Genomic DNA, 21,021 nt, shown 5'->3' with positions numbered 1-21,021 from the left:
TTTAAATGTGTTTTTTTTTGTTGTTGTTATTTGTTTTGTTTGTGTTTTCCTGATTGATCCTTGGGGAAATTAAGAATGGCAGGAAAGATAAAAACCTGTTGCCCTGAGGAAACAATGGATAATCTGAGATAGCAATTGGTGTTTTATGCATATCGAACCCCAATTAATTTTCTAGTTTTTTAATGGTTTACCAAACATTAAAGGCAATATAGAACATTTTTTTATTGGACAAATAACAAATGTGTAAATGGACAAAATTAGAGGTATCCCAGTTTTCTCTAAGAGAGAACTCAGATATTTATGTTTGTAGAAGACTGCAGGAGACACATTTTACAGAAAATAAAACTACCTCATCAGGTCATTTTAGCATGTGAAAGTTCACACAGAAACAGAAAACTCAAAGCCTCAAAACACCACTAGTTGAACTACCCCTTAGAGTCCTACTAATAAAACTAGCAGTAAATCCACAACAGCATGTTTTCCTTAAATGGATAATTGAGGTATTTTCTGTGATGCTTTCTTGTTGTAATTACTGACTTTATGAAGAAAATTTCAGAAGCACTTTTTTAGCAATTAAATTGTTACTTTAAGCAAGAAAAGTCAGAACATTCATGCTTAGGACTTACATTCTGTCTCTAACACCTAATTATATGCAGGCATTTCAATAAATGTGGCGTACAAAATCACCCATTTTAATATTTCAGTACAACAAGCCAGTTTTTAATTGGTAACTGAAACCTTAAGGTGGTATCTGGATGAGACTTATAGAACTTTTTATGTATTTATTTATTTATTTTTAATTTTGCTCTATGCAAGTAGAAACTGGCCAAAACATAGGAGGTAAAAGACCATTATAATTATGACATTAGGAAAACGATAGTAATCCAAATCTCAAATGTTACTTTGGAATTATTTTAATGAATTAAATGAATATATTAAATTGTTTGGGGGTGTTCTGTGTGCTGGCACAAACTTAAAACAAGCATAAATTGCTACACCTATGACTTCTATTATATTTAAGTACTTCAAGTACCTTGAGCATGTAGTTTGAAAAAAAAAAAGTTATTAATGAGCAGTTCATTCAGGGCAGGTAGAATACTTATGCACGTATGGTGAGATGTGTAAATGGTAGCAGAATGAGGGAAGCATAATGTGATTCTAACTCTGCTGCTTTCAGTAGAGTTAACTCCCAAGGAGCAAATGTGAACAGTCGGAAATCAAACCCTGTATGTGACCTTTTACAGTAAATAAAAAAACTGTGACAAAACCAGCCAGGCTGGAAGGGACACAAGATTACGTCATAATGACCAACTCAGAATTTCAGTGTAGAGGCTACTGCTTATTTCTGTCAGTTTTTCTCCTTCTTCACATGTGGAAAGCCTGTCTGAAGGGAGTGCAACAACACAGCAAAAATTTTAAATTGTCATGTTAGTCTCAGTTGATGGGATTATCCTGTGAAATTTCGTTAGTTAAGAAAAGGAGAATAAGAACACTGAAAGGGTGAAAATAGGAATTAGAAAATACAGAATGAAAAACTTGTGTCATAAGAGTATTTCTGTAATTTCATAAATAATAATAGTTTGGGTGCTCCCCCCCAAAAAGCCTTCCAGTATGTGTACCATATGATGGGCATGTTCTAATGTTTTCCAAGTAAAAGGATTATTAGCTTCAAATTATTTAGCTCCAAAATTACTTTGCAAAAGCTGCAAAGAGTAAAGATCATTTCACCTACACAGCTGCCATCTCATTTAAATTTGCATCCAATCTACGGTAATTATAAGCACACACACACAGAGGCATGCACAGACTGCAGCTATCCTCTGTACTATGTTGAAAAAAAATCCTTAGAAAAAAAAGTCTTTACATGCTCCTATGAGGAGCTACAAAACTGAATAAAAGGATTCATCATGGTGCATTGTTTTGGCTTTTAGAGTGTGTACTAAATGCTGACAGATACTTTTCTTCATAAGGAGGTACAATAAGTGAAAAAAACTAATTTGTTTCTGAGCATTTATTTCAGAAAAGATGACAGATTTCTGTCCATAGACACCAGTATGCTTTCCTTGTGCATAGGGTGACCTTCAAGTGAACTGTGGAAAGTAAATGGAAGGAAAGTTTCCTGAAAAAGTTTAGTAAGGATATAGGAGATTAATGAATGTATTTGTGTTGGACAGTCTTCCCTGTATAGCAAATTCAGAGTGATAGAATCATGTTATTTATTGTATTTTTCAGATCATTTGCAATGTTAATTTATATGAGTTTGATATCGCTTTTGTCTTTTAGTTGTGTGTTATTCTGAGAAATCCCTGGGGAAGGAAAGGATTTATATGCTTTGTGTACACATTCTGCAAACTAAGCACTCTGGCATAATTATTTTTGGCACTCACTAACTGATTAAAACATCCAATTTAACTCATGATCGGTAAGATTAAACCTTTTTAATATACCTCAAAAGTAAATTATCATTTGCTACTCAAACATCCCTTTCTGCATATGTCCCCAATAAAGCTGTTCTTTTTTTTGTTAATGTACCTTTTAACGAGGATTCCCTTTTATTTCTTCCTCTGGGCAAAACTGCCTTATTTGAAAACTGCCTTAACTGCTTTATAGAGAGGTAGGAACAAAGATGAGATGGAAGCTGACTGTGCTACTACATGGGTTTCTAATGTCATACCAATTATAAGTCACTCTTTTATTATTATTATTATTATTATTATTATTATTATTATTATTATTAATGTACAGACTCAGCTATTAAAGAAAACACATCCCTGCTTTGTGTTTACTTGATGTACAGATAAATACCATCAGTTAGAAGGAAATAATATTTGAAAAATATAACAACAACAAAAACATTTACATGATTCAGAAGAAAATTGTACATGTTCTTATTTTATTCAGCAACTGCTGTTTTTAGTATATGTTATATTTTAATTGTGCAACAAGGCCTTTTTAACAATATTTTCAAGCCATGGTTCAGCTTTAGAACATGGAGGGACAAAAAAGTTGGCTCTTAAAGTTTGAAAAGCCCTCTGCAACTCTAAATTAGGAAAGATAATAGTTTGAGACAGGTGTTGCTGAAAATAGAAATATGTGGGACACTTTGACCATTTGAAGAGAACACGTACTCTCTTTAGATGGGACCATCATGGATGTCTAGGACAGCCATGGGGCAGGGATCATAAGCTGAGAAGAAAATAGTGGTTTTGGAGATTTTGCAGCCAGATGGCCACCTGGATGGCCAACTAGCTTTGAATGAAGTATTTACAGTTGAGGAAGCCTTGCTTAAGAAAAATCTGGTCAACCTAAATTTCATCTTACTTATGTGATACCACCACCCAGTTATCATCAAACCAGCTCTCAGAAAGAATTGCAGCTAACCTGCAGTAAAGATGCTTATGTGATCAATGTTATTAATATTTCAAGACTGACTGAGACAGTTAAAATTGGGCAACAATTCAGAAAATGCTTAATGTTGAGCAAGTCAAGGTAAAATTAAGCACTGACTTTTAGAGTAGCTGTTGTATCTGTTTCTCTCATTTGTCTTTCCACACAGTAGAAGGTTGTCATAGAAGCAAGCTATCATCAGGGTTTAGAAACACTGAAAACAACTCTTTGTGTCTGGTCTACAAAACGAAACCGAATGAAACTATTCGTGAGAAGGCAGCTCCAGGCATCTCACCATGCCAGGTCAAGTTCATTAGGGGGCTGCACCCCGGGCATTAATGCAATACTCCATTACCCTCCACTTTAATTGATTTATTTTAAGCGCAGGAAGAAAAGTCGAGATTGGACACAGAAGGAGACAATTGCGTTTGGCCTGTTGTGACTGAGTTTACATGTAAAGGTGCCTTCTGGTCTAGTTGCTGAAGGGGAAACAAGTACAAATGTCTCGGCCTTGGCTGTTAGGGTCTGATTATAAGCACTGTGCTAGAGAATTCATGGATTATTCATGTGTAATTACAGATAGCTATTGTGCTCTTTTAAATCATCCCTATGGCCCATTATGGCCCATAACAACTGAAATAGCAATTGTCATAGTAAGGTTTGGGCTCTGTCATAGAGTGTAGGCTCTAATCAATAATGATGAATGGTAAAATTTAGCATCAAGCAGGAGAAAGTCTAGTTGCCTCCCGCCATAAATCTGTACAAATACCAAGCCGTGCAGCTGCTGGATCTGGAAATTTAAAAGGCAACACTCTCTCTCCACCCCCTACACACGCACCTCAATAAAAGTTGAAAAAGGAGAAATGTGCAATATGTCAATTCTAATAATCCACATGCTGTTAAGACACTTTTCTATTTATTCAAAGTGGGGTGAACCCTAGGTTGTTTTCAAGGTCAATTCCAGGTGAAAGGGGGGTCATCTGGAGGCCACCTCGGCTCCCATGCAGGTCAATAACGCCTCCTTGCTGCCCCAGAAGACAAGCTGCTCACACCCAATCAATCCACCGACGCTGCCGCTGCACCCAGCGTAATGAACAGTGAATAAATGTAGCCTATCATCACAAAACATGCTTTTTAAGTACCTTCCCTTTTCATGTAAAACCTCTCACTGTCAAATTCTACATTCACTCATCCAGCAGTGAGTAGCAAAAGTGAGAAATCAGGCTCTCATTGGGGTTGGTAAAAGGTCATTGCTGACAGACATGGAGGTTAAACTGCCGAGTTAAAATACTGTTCATTACCCACTGCAGCTTTTTGCTAACTACACTTCTTTGTGTTACAGTCAAGCAGTACATCAATATGCCCCTCCTCCTAATTCATTAGCAATTGTTGAATTGTACAGAAGGGGGAAAAAGAAGGATTGATCTTTTATATATATATATATATATATATATATATATATATATATATCATCAGATACTTTTACATCTTTAACTACTTGGTATTAAAAACTCTACTTGCAGACTATGCTGTCTGCTTGTGATGCGCAGTCATCATTATGGGTACAATTCCTGGAGGCAGAGTTGGCCAGTTTGTCTGAAACCCCAAAGGCTTGTGGCTGCTCAAGCAATGGCTTCTTTTTTCTTCCCCTTTATTAATTGCTCTCTGCATAATGATATCTGTATATCAATAGATTTGAAATTTTGCACTGCAAATATGTCATATTGAAATATGTTTGAAGTTCAAATCAAGGAAAAAAACAAACAAACAAAAAATCCTCCTCCAGATGAAGTAAAAATGGTTAAAAACATACATAACATTAAATTGACATCTAGTTTAGATAAAATGACTATGACCAGTTCACGTTGACTGGGTTAGATCTTTATCAAACACTATCCTCAGTGTAGATCACAAGACACTCCCTAATCTAATATTTTATTAAGAAATTTTAATGTCTGCATTTTTTCCATGATTAAAGAATTTTGATGTATCCAAAAGAGCCATTTAGACCAGCAAGGAATCATTGGAGTTCAAATGGAAACAGCAGTGAAGGTTTCATTTGTACCAAAGGCAGTGATTCAGTGGGAATTCGTAACAGTTGAGACCAATTTCCCCAAATGAAATTCCACTCTTTGATTAATTAATAAGTAGATGGGATTCCCTTTATTGAAATGCAAAGCTTTTGTATTTAAAGATAGCCATCTTAAAAAAAAAAAAATCTTACAGAACAATTATCTGAAAAATTGTCTGGAATCATGAATAAAATAAAGGTTTATTTACATGCACATTACAACAATATTTTGACTCAACAAATTACCATTATCTATTTAAATCTTTAAAAAATGCATTCAGAGATTTATTCAGGAAAAATATATCTTTTTTTCCTCCTGTATGCTTTCTCTCTCAGTGGGACTGAAAATAAAATGTTATGACTTAAATCACAAGAGGCTAACATCATTTTTAGCAACAAGGGCTGCATAATTTCAAGACTATGAGTGAGTGGCTGACTTTAACTAAAATGTTTCAGTTCTGTGCGTATATAGGTACATAAATAATTCAGAATTAATCCCTGCAGAGGGGACAATGGGAATCGTAAATTATCCATGTGCCGTCCTCAACATTAGAGGCAATGAACCTATAGTAACAAACTATGAGTGTTACTCATTACATACATTTCACAGACACCTTAACCTTTTGAATATTAATTTCCCTCTGTAGCTTGTAGCTAGGCGGCATAATTTTTTTTCCTTTCCCTTCCTGCTTCTTTCTGTGCCTTCATTCTCTCTCTCTCTCTTTCTCTTTTTAGCCTTTCCTGAACAACATATCAGTTAAGCTATTGAGTGGGTCGTGAATACTGAAGGAATATTGATTCTTTTTCTAAATAAATAGTTACTGGAAAGCATTTTTTTTTAAAGCTAGATTGTTGTTTCAGTAATATTACATGCACCACTTTATGTACTCAGAGATTAGGTGTGTGTAAAGTACTGGTTTAGGAATTTGATGCAGCCTGATGCGTGCAAATCCATAGTTCATGGCTACCTCTAAACACCAAGAATGTTTTGGAGCACTTACCATTTTCTGGTGCCAATAAACATCACAACCATTTTATGTAATCAAAGCTTCCCAAGTTTTCCACTAGAAAAGTGTGAATTGTACTTCATTAGAATCCAAGAGAAAACAGAGTAATATATTTTTTATCTAAGTGAAAGCGTTTTGGTTTTGTTTGTTTATTTTTACTCTAAATACAGCATATAAAAATCAAAATTGCCTAAAAACTATATTCAAAGGGAGATATTAAATAACTTATCACAAAATATTAGACCTCTGTCAGACTCATGAAAACAAAATAAGTATATTTGTTTTGGAATTATTTTTCCAGAGATGAGCATTTCAGGAAGAGCACTGAAACAACACTTAACAGCTTCAGTACTGAAACCAGCCTCAGAGGCTTTTAAACACACAAGAGGAGTCAATGGGAGGTTATGTGCCGTATGCAGCAATTATGAAACAAATTATACAGACATTTGCACATTTCAGGTTTAGCTGAAATTATACCCCGACTGTTCCATAAACCCTTACTTCTTTTAGGAAACTCTACTGTTTTTTTTCATAAGAGGGTTTAGAGGATCAATATCCATTTGGAAAGCTCATGATGCTATTTCTGTTAAAAAGTGAAACAGAACAATACTGTCAGGATGCTAATCCCCTGATTTCAAGGGGACTTTATTCACATGAATAAGGGTTGCAAGTTCAGGCTAAGGTCTGTTGAACGATTACTATGCATTCTTCTACTCTCTCTCTGTTATATACTTTCTCTGTTCTAATATATTTCTGCAAGCAAAAACTGCTGCTCTGGCAGAAACAGGAATGCTGGACTGGGTGGATGGTTGGTTAGACCCAGTACGGGATAACAAGGTCAAATTTTTTTCCCAGGTACCTCCAGAGTACTGATTTGCTGTGAGTTTAAATTATCTCCATGACAAAATAACATGAAAACAAAACAAAACAAAACCACCAAACACCAGAAACTCTGACACTTTGTTCTACATGATTTTTATTATTGTTTTTATTGTTTTTCTACACAGGCTTCTTCTTCTTGCCTGTGCTTCCCAGATCTCTCTGACATGGCACGATGGGTTTTGGGAAGATGTACTAATACCTTTCTCTAGTACCACATGCAAAGGAATTGAGATGTGCTTAGCATGAGGTCTACCTGCCTCTGATTTCTTCATCCTCAAATATTATGAAACCCCTTTACAGCTAGGTTGATCACAGATATGCAGTGTCTGAAGAACCACTTGACCTCATGGCCCTGGATTCACAGCAAGACATCCTCAGAGTTCAAGAGTTACATCTACAGCGGTCATTACTTGATTTAATAATCAATGTTTAACATAATCCTACATTGTCGTTGTCATTTCTTGTACCAGATTTTGTAATTTCTACTCTCCCTTTTGTAATCTTGAGATGGACACATTTTCTATACGGTTACTCCTCCAGTTTTTCAATCACACTTATTTAGTGTGCAACACTGTAGGGGTTGTAGTTCCTGAAGTCTCTGGAACTATTCACTTTGAAATTTGGAAGGATCCAGTTTCTCTCTGGGCAAACTTATTCTCTGATTCCTACAAGGTATACATGAAATGGATTCTTCCTCTTCTTGTTTTTATTAACTTTGTACTGCATTAGAATGCATGCATTGTAACATCATACATGCATTAGAAAATGCCAGCTCACAAGAGTATTTTTGTACCTAGCAAAGAAGATATCTGTTATCTGTTAACTGATCTAGCTTTTTAAATTACTTGAGCATAAACAATTCAGATGTAAAGCTTCCCTGTGATGGCAAAATAGGAAATAAATTGGTATCTTGTTACCATGTGAAATTTCATTGAAATATCCCAATTTATGCCGTTTATTGGAAGACAAGCACTTACTTCTTTCACTGTCTTCAGGAAAATAAATAAATAAATAAACAAAAATAAATATATATTCTGAGTTAGAAATCACGTTAACTATAATAATAAGCATGTTTCCAGCAGAAAATATAAGTACAAAATGTTCACAAAAACATGTTCCTGTGGTTATACTAAGAAGAAATGAAAAAAATGCAAACTAAATATTCAAGTGTAGAATTTATGTTAAATGAACTTGCAATAATTGTGTGCTAAAAAAATAAATCATGTTAACCCACTTGACTGAGACTTACATGGTTTCTCTTCTTGGAGAAAGTACCCTCATAAACCACAGCCCAATTATTCAATTTCCCATACTAATTATGGAAACTACTCATTTCTTGGCCTCAAGCACTAGATGATGTATCTCTGAAGGGCAACACAAGATTTATCATAATCTGTGGCTCTCTTTATTTAATGAGAATAAAAATAAATACTTCAGAAGTTCCTGCATTACAGGTAACTTTGAATTCTAGGTTGAATTTGATTGATGAGTTCTCTTATACTGAATATTACAACTCAGAACACTTTCTGCTGCAAGATAGTTGCAAAAATTGGGGTATTCATATAAGAAAGCCCAAGTGCAGATAAAGAGCAAATCTATCACTAGATCTAACAAGGCTACAAACCATTGCCTACTACCTGGCATGACCTGCATTGATTATCACAACTTGTGGGTGTTCATCTGCTATGATCCAATTAAAGAAAGCATTTAAACATAACAAAAAATAGTTTTATCCCATCTTAGGTCAGCTCATAAATGAATGATTCATCTGATTTCTTGTGTATTCCGAGGCTACCCTGAACTATTATTTAGGAGGTGCCTGAAAGGAAGTGGACAATGCCAAGAAAGATCTACAGAGCTGTCCTTGTATATGTAAACTAAGCTGGATTCAGTAGTAGGCTTCAGGAGGTTAATTTCTCTTCAAAGCAAAGAATAATCAGAATTTTAAAAATTCTTCCTGAATGTGGAAAAAGCAGTTCTTGGAAGAGGTTCTTCCATTTCCACCTTTTACAGTGAGCAAGGCAAGAGATGTGGGATTCATCTACCAAAGTATATTTCTGCAATGAGGATGCCTGCACCTGAGTCTGGAGAAAATCATTTCTGTGGTACTACTGACTTAATCCCAAAGTCAGTTTTAGGAATCTAAAATATGTAAACTGGATTGTATCTTAAATTAGCCTTTTCACTTCATTTCTTTGCACTGTTATGAAAGGAGCTTCAGGCAATTAACTTGGATGCAACTGCCTACAGCTGCAGACAACGCAAGTTAGGCAAGACAAATTCCACACAAACTGTACCAGTCCAGCCCCAAATATTTATCTGCAGAAAAACTTACTTCCTTTCAACAATTATGAAATTCAGTATTACATATTGGACTACAGCTTGATACTTCTCACTAGATAAGATATGTCAAGATACAGGAACCAAAACGTATGCAATGGGCAAAAATTTCATACTTTTTCTGCAAAAGTAGTGACAAACTAACTGTGATAGCCTGCAATCTTTGTGCATGGTTTTTATCAGATATTTTGCAAGCTATTTTAATAAGTCTTAACTTAGGGTGTTTTCCCACACTGTTGTTGTTGTTATTTTAATCAACTGTTTATTTTCCTCCCATAAATGTATTTCCTAGATTTTATCTTACTGTTTAGGTAATTGAGAGGATTGTCTGGAGCTTATGCTCCACCTACGGATACATTGATTAAAATGGGGAGATCAGCAACTGTCTGGGCACTAGAACTCAATTATCATAAACACAGACTCTTTGTTTCTGAAGTGTTTCATTTTCTGCTCAAATATAAACATGACTGTAGGGACATTTGTTCAAATAAATAGAAACATGCTTATATTCTAGCATCAACATGCACTTTACAAGGAAAATTCTTCTACTACTAATCAGTCTCTTTCAAATATAGGTTTTCTGTGAAGAAGTTATTGATAATATTCTGGCTAACTTCCAGAGCAAATCTCAACAGATCATTTACTTTATAGACGTTAGCTTGCATTATCCCCTCGTTTCTATAAAGAAATAGAAAAGTCTACCAAAGAGCAAAAGAAAACAACTCAACTATTGCTGGTTTGGGATTTAGTACCCCATATATGGGTGTCTCACTGTGAGAGTATATCTAAGGAAAAAACTGATGGAAGAGTTGTAAAAAGTTAGTCCTGAAACTTGTGAGCCCAGGTAAACTGAATCAAATGGACGAAATCTGTAAAAAAGAAAGAGTAAGTAATAAAGATCATAAGAGAGGAGTTAAAAAGAAGCATAGCCAGAGATACCCAGGGCTGAATACGGGTTTGAGTGATGGTTTAAATAAAGGCAAGCAAATGAAATCTAAAAAGTAAAAATTCTAAGTACCTGCAGCAGAAATAATGATTATATATAGAGGATATCATGATCATTAGCTGATGGATTCAACAAAACCGAAAATTAAATATACTATGTTGAAACAAAATTTCATGACTCCTCTGCTTCTTCTCTGAATTCTGCTTGAGCATAACAAATTTCCTTTCCAAAAACAAACACAAGAAGGAGGAGATGCAACCCAGTAATTCCTTATTAAGAAAACAAAACAAAGCAAATTAAAACAAACAAACCAACCTAAAATGGTGTGACAATCTAAGGTAATATCTGGCACCGTCAGTGTCAGATCACAACAGAATGTCCATACTAGAAGAAAAAGCAATTTCCTGTAAGGACATGAAATTAAGAAAAAGGACAGGAGAAAGGGAGAAGGAGAAACAGAACCAAACAACTCTTTTTATGTATTATAGATTTTGTCTAACCAAAAACCAACCAACCAAACAAACAAAATCAAACAACAACAACAACTGATTGAACCACATAATTGCGCTATGCAGATATGATTTGAAAAATACAGATACGTTCTTGTAGGAAGATGACTAATATTCTTATTTTTTGAGAAAAAGATAGGTTAGGGTGACATTGTCTGTATTTGATGCTGACATACCTAGATTGTCCACTTGCTGTAATACAGTATCGTAAAACTATGCTGTTGGCCAGTTTCAACTGACTCTGTATAAAAGTGACCAAAACTAAATCTGCCCACATCTGAGAACACCAGACAACATAGTTTTAGCCGGAATTTTGCAGACACTGTTGACACCTGCTCAGTGCAAGATTGTCTTTCAAGGTGGTTTTGCAACAGCTTGAACTTTGCAGGGGTAGCTTGGTAACAGAGAAGATACAGGAAGTGTTAAGTGTTTGTAGCGATCATCCTTAGTTGTGCATAGGGTATAACGCTGTGACATGATGGTCCTTGTGTTACAAGGATACATCCCGAATTTTAAACCTGGCATAGATTAGCTTTCTCTTTTTCATGAATCAGTTTTGCTTATTTACCACCCAATGCTATGCAAAAGTGTTTTTGTAACACTTTTCAGACAGCAACAAAGCAAGTTTCTGTGTGGTGAAATTGTGCCCTATGATGGCAAAATGTGTGTCCATATTGTTGTCCTTTTATAATAGAAACCAAAGACCACAGTCATAGCCTAGTGTTACCGAAACAGGGAATATGCATTAGCTCTAAGGTAAGCACTGCAAAACCTATCCCTATGTCGAAAAGGGAAACAAACAAAACCAACAACAACAAAACCCTCTACCATACCACTGGAAAAGAGGTAACCAAGGAATTCTGGAAAACATAAATTAAAATTTGACTTTGAGCAATTGTGTGCCCAGATTAAGATTAAACATCCACTTTGGATATACATTGTTACCATCCAAAATGCTTACATCCATTTCCAAACTAAAACTACCTGTTCAGCCTTCTGAATTTCTCCAGACTTATGAAGTCACGTTTGGCCTATGGTCACAGGGACCACGCACTGCACCTTCCAGTTTATGAAACTGTCTCTCAGTGTAATTAAGATCTCTAGCTAGCTTTAGAAGTAAGCCAAACAGAAACTTAATTTTGCTAGAAAAAGAAAATAAAAACTGTCACATTGCGGAAAATTGTACCCCATTATTTGTCAGCAGCAAAAAGATATAAAGATTTTAGAACAAGTTCTAACTTCTCTGCAAAGTAAAGCATCAAAAAAAAGATTTTTTTTTCCCTTTTTTTTTTTTTTTTTCTCCCCCACTCCCTCACTCCCCAAGGAACAGGACCAAAAAAAAAGAGAAAAAAAAAATCACAAAAAGATATTTAGAACCTCTTTGTTTAAAAAAGTTGAAACAAGGAATGAAATAAACATATAATCAGCAGAAAATATGGCTGACTTGGCTTATATATTTTCACACGTAGATTTGTAAGAGGTGGTCAAGACACCACGACTATCAGGGTTCAAGAAGCTTTTGGGCAACGCTCTTTGACATATGGTTTTATTTTTGGGTGCAGAGCCTGGAGCTGAACTCGATGATCTTTGTCGGTCCCTTCTAATTTGGGATATTCTGTGATTCTATGAGTCTACATACCTATTAACTTATAAATGCATAAATGCACACCATGTCATACATTAGATTGGAGATATATGTGAAATAAAATAAAGGTTAACAACTATACAAAGTCAGAAAAGTAAAGAAATATGTGTTATTCAGGAGCCAGGTGCAAAAGCTTAATTCCTTCAATTTGTTGGATTTTCTACAACTGAAAAAGTAGTAGCTTGACATCTGGTTTCAGAAACTGTAAGAGCAAAGGCAAACTCAAGTCTCAAAGCCCCCAAAAGTGTATATTCTGAGGCATATTGAAATTATAATAGGTAATGCATGATTTATTTTTATTTTTATTTTTATTATTTTTTTTTATGCAGCAAGCTAATTAACAAACAACAAAAAAAAGTAGCAACTTACACAGATGCCCCATCAAATGTTACAGGGGAAGCATAGATGGGGCACCATCAAGTGGCATAAATGCTCTAGTACGTATTTATAATATCTGCATAATATTCTTCTGAACATTTGAAGGTCTGAAAAAATACACATTATAAAATGTTGATGAAAATACCAGTATGTATTAAAAATGATAAAAACTTGTAAGTATATATTTATGTATGATGATAAGGAAAATAAAGTTGTTTGGGTCATAGATGCTTCATAATCTATGAAGTTTAGGGAAAAAATGGTACAGAGACAAAAGGATATCTCTGGAAAATCACTAAATATTAGGTTTTTCTAGCCTGAGATGAGTGCAAGTGTGTACAGACAACTTTTTCAAGAACTCAGACTTCCAAAATTTTGGTCACTCAGCACTTTTGGGCTTCTTTTAACTGCCTAGCTTCTTTAGGTGTTTCAAGCTCCTGTAGCTTGTTTTAATTTAATTTCCATGGCGAGTCATCTCTGGACTGTATTTATTTTTGGAACCTTGGTTTTGTTCAAAGAAACAAAACTCATGAGAGGATCAAATGATCCTCTCATTTGGGATCGTAGTTCACTACATCATCATATCTTTTGAAAAAGATTTTTAGATAATGGAGTGTAACAACTTTTTCATTTAACTTTTCCATTTAAGAGGCATTACTGAAATGTCATCAGCATTTGGACAGAAAAGAATTAGATACCACACTGTGTTTGTTATAGCACCAAATATCTGGATCAAATGTTGTGCTGTTTTTATACGCATCTATTCCTTCCCTCAATAAGCAGGAACAAAAATCAATCAAATGGGTGCAAAAAGCTGCAGCAACTGTGTTTTAAAGGGAAGAAAAACAAAACAAAACAAAATAAAACAAAACAAAAAAAAAACCACACAACAGCACAAAACCTCTTTTTTGTTCAGCATGTTTATAGTAAACTTTCTACTTCTTGAACATACTTTTAAGCAATACAGATTGGCAAAAATCATCCACCAAGATCTATGAAATAAACCTGTTTTATTAGAAAGCACATTAGGAAAATATCTTGCCTTTCTTTTTGTGAGGGGAGTAAAATCCTGTTCTTTCTGAGAGGCTTTTTGTTGGTTTGTTTGCTGCTGTTGAATGATCCTTGGCTGTACACTGGAAAGGGCATTCCTTTAGGACTTTAAAGGCAAAGTAGAAAAAAATGACATAAAAGCCTTGCTGGGATTTGATTGATGCACTCTCATATTTGAAGTTCACTCACAGCTTTGTGCTGGAAGACCGGGGTTACTCCATCCAGTCTTCTAATGAGACTGTGCATGAACACTTGCAGCTTTGTAGGCCTTGTTTTAATCAGAGATTGAGAAACACTCCTGACTGATAGTCTTCAGGATCAGATCTAAACAGAAAATAACATGCTCGATTTGGCCTCTGAAGGTGGGTTGAGCAAATCTTTGTGATGTATTGTAGCATTTGCTGAGTGCAAGCACACGTGGTGTGGTTCCTATTTCTGTCGGCAAATACAAATTTTTCACTCAGCAGGCATAATCAGAGCTAACTCGAGAGGAGAAATAACAAAAACTCAACAGCCCTTAGCAACTCAGCATGGCATAGAGGGATTTAAGACTTTAGCATTTTATCTCTATCAGTATGAAAATGTATGAGGAAATCTGAACTCTGGAAGTGCAAATAAACACATTTAACACATTATAAACCACCTACTCTTCCAATGACTCCTGCGTCTTTTCTTTCTCTTGTGTGTCCCTTACCACTCTCTCTCTTAAAATAACAAAGCTGGTTCATTAATTTGGGTTTAAAATAAAAAGAATTTGTTTTGACAGAGTTATTTTTGAAGCAAGAGATGAAATGTGCACCATCTATTGTTAGCATCTCCAAACTGATAATGGAGGCAAACTCACGTCCTGCATTTCATCATGGTTGCTTCTCTGCAGCTCCTGTTTAATTCCCTTCTCTTGGCTGAGAGACAAATCCAATCCTCTGCTTCATGTTGCTGAGGATAAGATGACAAAGTGTTAGGTTTTATACCTAAATCTAATATATGTAATTCCTATCTGCAAAAGTAAAATTTACTCTGCAGTTTTAAGTGAAAACATTTGCTTTACCTCCTAGGAACTGCTGTGTAAATGGACATGGTTTACAATCACTAACAATTCACTATGTGTGAATATCTGCATATAAGCAAGAACTTTGAAAAGGAATAGGAGGAATTGCTACATGGGATAGTAAACCACAGGGGGGCTGGAAGAAAAATAAATTCAAGAGCATATTTATATTAACACTGAAGAACATTTGAAACAAAGAAGATTTAATACAGCATTTTTTTTCTCAGCTTACTTCCCTGTCATCCCCATGTTACTACATTTTTTTTCTGTATCTCCCTCTTCATTTAATCTGCATCTGTTGCATTTCCTCCATGTGACGTTTTCCACACCATGTTATCCCATGTCCTTATGGCAAACAGACTGTACTCGTGCCTCCCCTTGCACTATAGGACTGGGCATCACATATTAATGCACTTGCATTTCATCACTGGATACCCTTTAACACATTTACCTCCCACGAAAATGTACTAAAAAGCACTTCTTTATAAGAACAATACTGAACAAGCTTGGATTTTGTAGCCCAGCAACTAAATAACAACAACAGTAACATCAACAAAAGTGTTTAAGTTGCCTGTAATTTAGAATGACTTCTGTGGTTTACTTCAGATTTCCTCTTGAAACTCAATTTTTGGTAAAGATGTAACATGTAAGCTTGGAAGAGACTGCTTCTATGTGGGGAAATTTAGAAATACGGAAATAGAAATCAAGCTTGTAATGGGAAATGTACTTAAATATAAAATGAGTGAAGTGGATGAAATGATCTAGTGAATGGCTTCAGATTCACAGATTCTTAAGTGCAAAGAAGTAGATTTCCATTTCTCTACCAGAATTTGCAAAGGCTGTACCCGTTAGTACTTATTTTCATATCAGATGTTAGGCTGTTAGGATCACTATTTGTTTTCATTCCCAGTGATTTTTTTTTCCTGTTACATTTAACATTTTAACATGCCACTCCAAAAACAAAAACAAAAGCAAAAAAAAGGAAAAACCCCGCAAAGAAAACCTACCCTTGCACTGAGTAGATCTAACTGCTAATCACTCAGAGCTGAAAGCAGCAACCTGTTATGAATCATTCTGTGGGTATTAATAGACAATGAGTTCTCTCACATCTTCTGGTTTAATTCTTTCTCTCTAGATTATATCCCTTATTTCAATTACTGTGTTTATCTTTTGAAGACAACTAACCCTCCCTCTGATTGCCTTATTCCTAGAAACACCTTGCTGTTTTTTTTTTTTTTTTTTTTCCCATATTTTACAGCTCAATATGAAAAGCATCACCTTTAAATCTTTGCTATCTCATGGGCCACAACATTGAAGAAGTGAAATGTTCTGGCCCGAGGCATAATTTGGTGTCCATATCAATGTAAGCTGTGACGGGTATGGCAGCCCATTTCAACTTCTCCGCAGAGTGAGTGTTCAAGCTGCTGCATTGTATTTCCTAGGGGCAAACTCTGAATTTCAGTGGAGGAGTAGCAATCTCCAGCTGAGGTGCAGAAATTCCCTAAAAGAAGACAGTTCAACCATCCAACCACAGTGTGGGTGGGTCTCTAGTGAAAAGCACATCTGAGGATTCAGCCTAGAGACAGGAGTTCAAGGTGGTGACTGTGCTCCAAACCAGCTGTATCCTGAGGACAGACCTGCTTTCAACCAGCGAGACTGCAAACACTGAGATCCAGGCTGTGTTTCTTTGTGAACCTTCCACCATGTTCATGTTACTTCTAAGAAAAAAAGGAAAACTTTTTTTTATTATTTTTTTTTCACATTTAATACTTGTCAAACTCTGGAATCAGCCTATTCAGTCTTCCTTATTAAAGAGATCTCCTTCACTAGGCATGTCCTCACAGAAGTCAACCCACTGCCGTTTGTTTAGGAATCACAAAGTGAGGCCCATCCATTTTCTCATGTTAAGAGAAAGCAGAACTGAGCTCAGGCAACAGCACAGTTCTGCCCTAGGTAGAACAGAAGTAACTAGCGGTTACTTCTGTTAACATCACAAACATAAAGCTATACTTCAGCTTATTTTTCTGAGAAACCAAAGCTTTTCAGAAAATATCAGTTATTGTATCAGTTATTCAGCATCATACTAAACAAGAAGAAAGAGAATTATGATGGTCTTTCTGTTTAGATAGCTGATATTTTTTTAATGTTCTCTTTTCCTTTGGAGACAATTATTTCCCCACTCCTACTCCTTTTCTAATTTACCTTAGGGCTTGCCTGATTTTTTTTGGTGAATTTCCAGTTTATGTTGCTTCACTAGCCAGATCCCATCCAAAAAATGCTCTTGTTAGAGCCTGAGTTCACTCAGAGTTGCCTTAAATATAAATGTCAATTTACAAAACCCAGCATGTTGTACCTTTACAAAGTGTTGATTTGCTTTCTTTAAAGTCAGTTTTCCAACATCACTTGCACTTACTGTATTCACAGATTATTTGCTTAAATGTTCGATATTACGTTTATATATATATATATGCCAAACATTATTAGCAAAAGCAACTGGTTTGGGGAAAGGCAGTCAGGCCCTCCACCTTTGAAAAGACCATAGTCGGTTACTTGAGCTGAATAAATTAGTAAAGTAAAAAATAAGAGATCAGAGAGAAGAAAAGGTGAAATCTGGTGAAGCATGGATGGGTATTGATTAAAAGGCAGCTCTTATTCCACAGTTGCTAAACTCCTATTTGTCTTTTCCCTCTTCCTAAACTCTATTTCCTGCTATACATGGTCTTTCTTCAGGCATCACAGAGAAGCAATACAAGTCTGGGTGAGATAATAAAGGATACAAGAGTAATAAAAAGGTCTTGTCTAAAGAGAAATTACTGTGTTTGAAAATACAGGGTCAAATTCCCCTATCAATTTCAGTGGTGAAGCTTTATTGAAAATCAGTGGAGATACAGTGCCAAAACAGAAGAAAATGTACCTTTATAAACTGGCTGTGGTCTGTATGGTGTGCAATCAGTGTACCACCTTCTTCTTCCAACACAATCACTCAGCATTTTCTAAAATTAAGCAACTTACTGAGACCCATAGTACTACTGCAGCAATAACTGCCTGTAAGAATACAACACAATATATTAGTATACACAAAACTCTTTTCTATACCATCAAAGCATATATGTAAATCAAAGTGAGACATCCTGCTTCTTAGATAAAACAATATGATAAGATCAAATTAAACTAGTGGCATTCTTTCCCTTTCAGGGCAGGAGCACCATGTTCAGAAACTTCAAGACAGAAAATTTTAGATTAATGTGTAATTGAACAACTGTCTCTCTAAGCTTGTGAGTTCATTGTTTGTATTTACACTGAAGAATTACCTTCCATTTTTTTTACAATATACTATAATAAAACAATATAGATTGTTTATTCTATGTATGATAAAACAATAAAGATAAATATCAATATATTTAAATGAAGGAAATGGCTATGTTTTCACTGTGGATGTAAAGATCTATATGGTACACGATATAAAAAGATATCATAAATAAGTGGATTTATAATTTAAACATGTTTATTTAAATAAAGTGGCATACTAATACTTTCTATATATCTGCACTGGCACTCCAAGGGAAACTATGAGTCAAGTCAACATGAGAAAAAGCTTTCAGGGGGAAAAGTATCTACCTCTTATGCAGAACAAACAGAAAGTGGAAAAATCATGTGCAGAAACTCTTGAAAAATTTCACCTGTGTTAGGTAACTAGATACAAACACATGCTTACCTAATTTCTGTTTACTTGTTACCTTGTAGCTATAGCAGGAACATTACTTTCGTTAGTAACTGAATATAAAATTAGCATCCCATCCAGAGAAATGAACAATCTGGATGGGAAACAAAACATGATTTTTTGTTATGTTTTGTTTTGCTTAATTCAGCTGTATTTTGGCTCCGCATTTGTGGCTTGAATACATTCCTAGCAATAGCTAGTTTCATTGACCGAGGGGCAGTGCCAGGAGTGGAGACTTGTTCAAGCTGTCTTAGACTATGGACCAGGCACCCCCTGGCCAAGCAACTGCTGTATTCACATCCACCTTTCATGGTCTTGTGACCTGGCAGAAATAGTTTTAAAAAATGTAGCAGTATTTTGGAGTCTTCCCTGAATGCTTTGCACTGAGAAAGTTCCTGTGTGCATCTATGTTATTTTGAATGCCATCAAGGTATATAAGGTGTTAAGAAAAAAAAAAACAAACAAACAAGAAAACTTGCTTGGCCAGCTTTCTAGGCTCCTTCATGAGAAATGACCAAACACTACATTGCCCAAATTAGAAGTGGGCACCAAAATACCTATGAATGTGTGTAAGCAGAAAATGGACAGTTTGGATTTGACATTATTTCCCTTATAAAACAAACATAATATTAACAGAAAAAAAAATAAAAATGAAAAAAAAATTTTTTTGACTTTTTTTACTTTTCAATAAATAGAAATTAAAAAGTGAAACCTTTTAAAATGAAAAGCATACTCTGTGATGCAGTTACGACACAGTAAAAATAAACAGTAAGTTTATACTTCATTTTTGCAGTAAACGATGTTTTGACATCCTATAGGAGCGAGCAAGACTCAAAATTACATTATATGAAAGTACAGTATGTGAAATGGGCACCAAAAAATTAAAACACAGGCAACAGAGGATGAAAAGGAGTATATTTTCCAGTCTCAGACAAGCATTAGTTACACATAACTGGTCTCCAAACACAACTGTTTCTAAATAAAAGAAAGAAAAAGAAAGGAAAGGAAAGGAAAAGGAAAGGAAAGGAAAGGAAAGGAAAGGAAAGGAAAGGAAAGGAAAGGAAAGGAAAGGAAAGGAAAGGAAAGGAAAGAAAGGAAAGGAAAGGAAAGGAAAGGAAAGGAAAAGGAAGGAAAGGAAAGGAAAGGAAAGGAAAGGAAAGGAAGGAAAGGAAGAAAGGAAAGGAAGGAAAGGAAAGGAAAGGAAAGGAAATGAAAGGAAAGGAAAGGAAAGGAAAGGAAAGGTAGGGAAGGGGAAGGAAGGGAAGGGAAGGGAAGGGAACGGAAGGGAAGGGAAGGGAAGGGAAGGGAAGGGAAGGGAAGGGAAGGGAAGGGAAGGGAAGGGAAGGGAAGGGAAGGGAAGGGAGGGAAGGGAAGGGAAGGGAAGGGAAGGGAAGGGAAGGGAAGGGAAGGGAAGGGAAGGGAAGGGAAGGGGAAAGGGAAAGGGAAAGGGAAAGGGAAAGGAAGAGGGAAAGGAAGAGGGAAAGGAAGAGGGAAGGAAAGGAAAGGAAAGGAAAGGAAAGGAAAGGAAAGGAAAGGAAAGGAAAGGAAAGGGAAAGGGAAAGGAAAGGAAAGGAAAGGAAAGGAAAGGAAAGGAAAGGAAAGGAAAGGAAAGGAAAAAGAAAAAAAAAGAAAAGAAAAAAGAAGAGAAGAGAAGAGAAGAGAAGAGAAGAGAAGAGAAGAGAAGAGAAGAGAAGAGAAGAGAAGAGAAGAGAAGAGAGAGAAAGAGAAGAGAGAGAAAGAGAAGAGAAGAGAAGAGAAAGAGAAGAGAAGAGAGAGAAGAGAAGAAAAAAGAAAAGAAAAGAAAAGAAAAGAAAAGAAAAGAAAAGAAAAGAAAAGAAAAGAAAAGAAAAGAAAAGAAAAGAAAAGAAAAGAAAAGAAAAGAAAAGAAAAGGTCTAACTGCCATGTAAACTCATTTTAAATGTCATGTCTTATTAGAACCCAGTAAGTGGAATGTCTGTTTTCCCCCTTTGGTTGAGCCATCAAATTTGTCAAAATTTTATTATAATTCATTCCATCATTCCTCAGACATTTAAATG

This window comes from Cygnus olor, chromosome Z (assembly GCF_009769625.2).
Source record: "Cygnus olor isolate bCygOlo1 chromosome Z, bCygOlo1.pri.v2, whole genome shotgun sequence".
Classification (NCBI taxonomy): Eukaryota; Metazoa; Chordata; class Aves; order Anseriformes; family Anatidae; genus Cygnus; species Cygnus olor.
Note: the sequence above shows the minus strand (reverse complement) of the source record.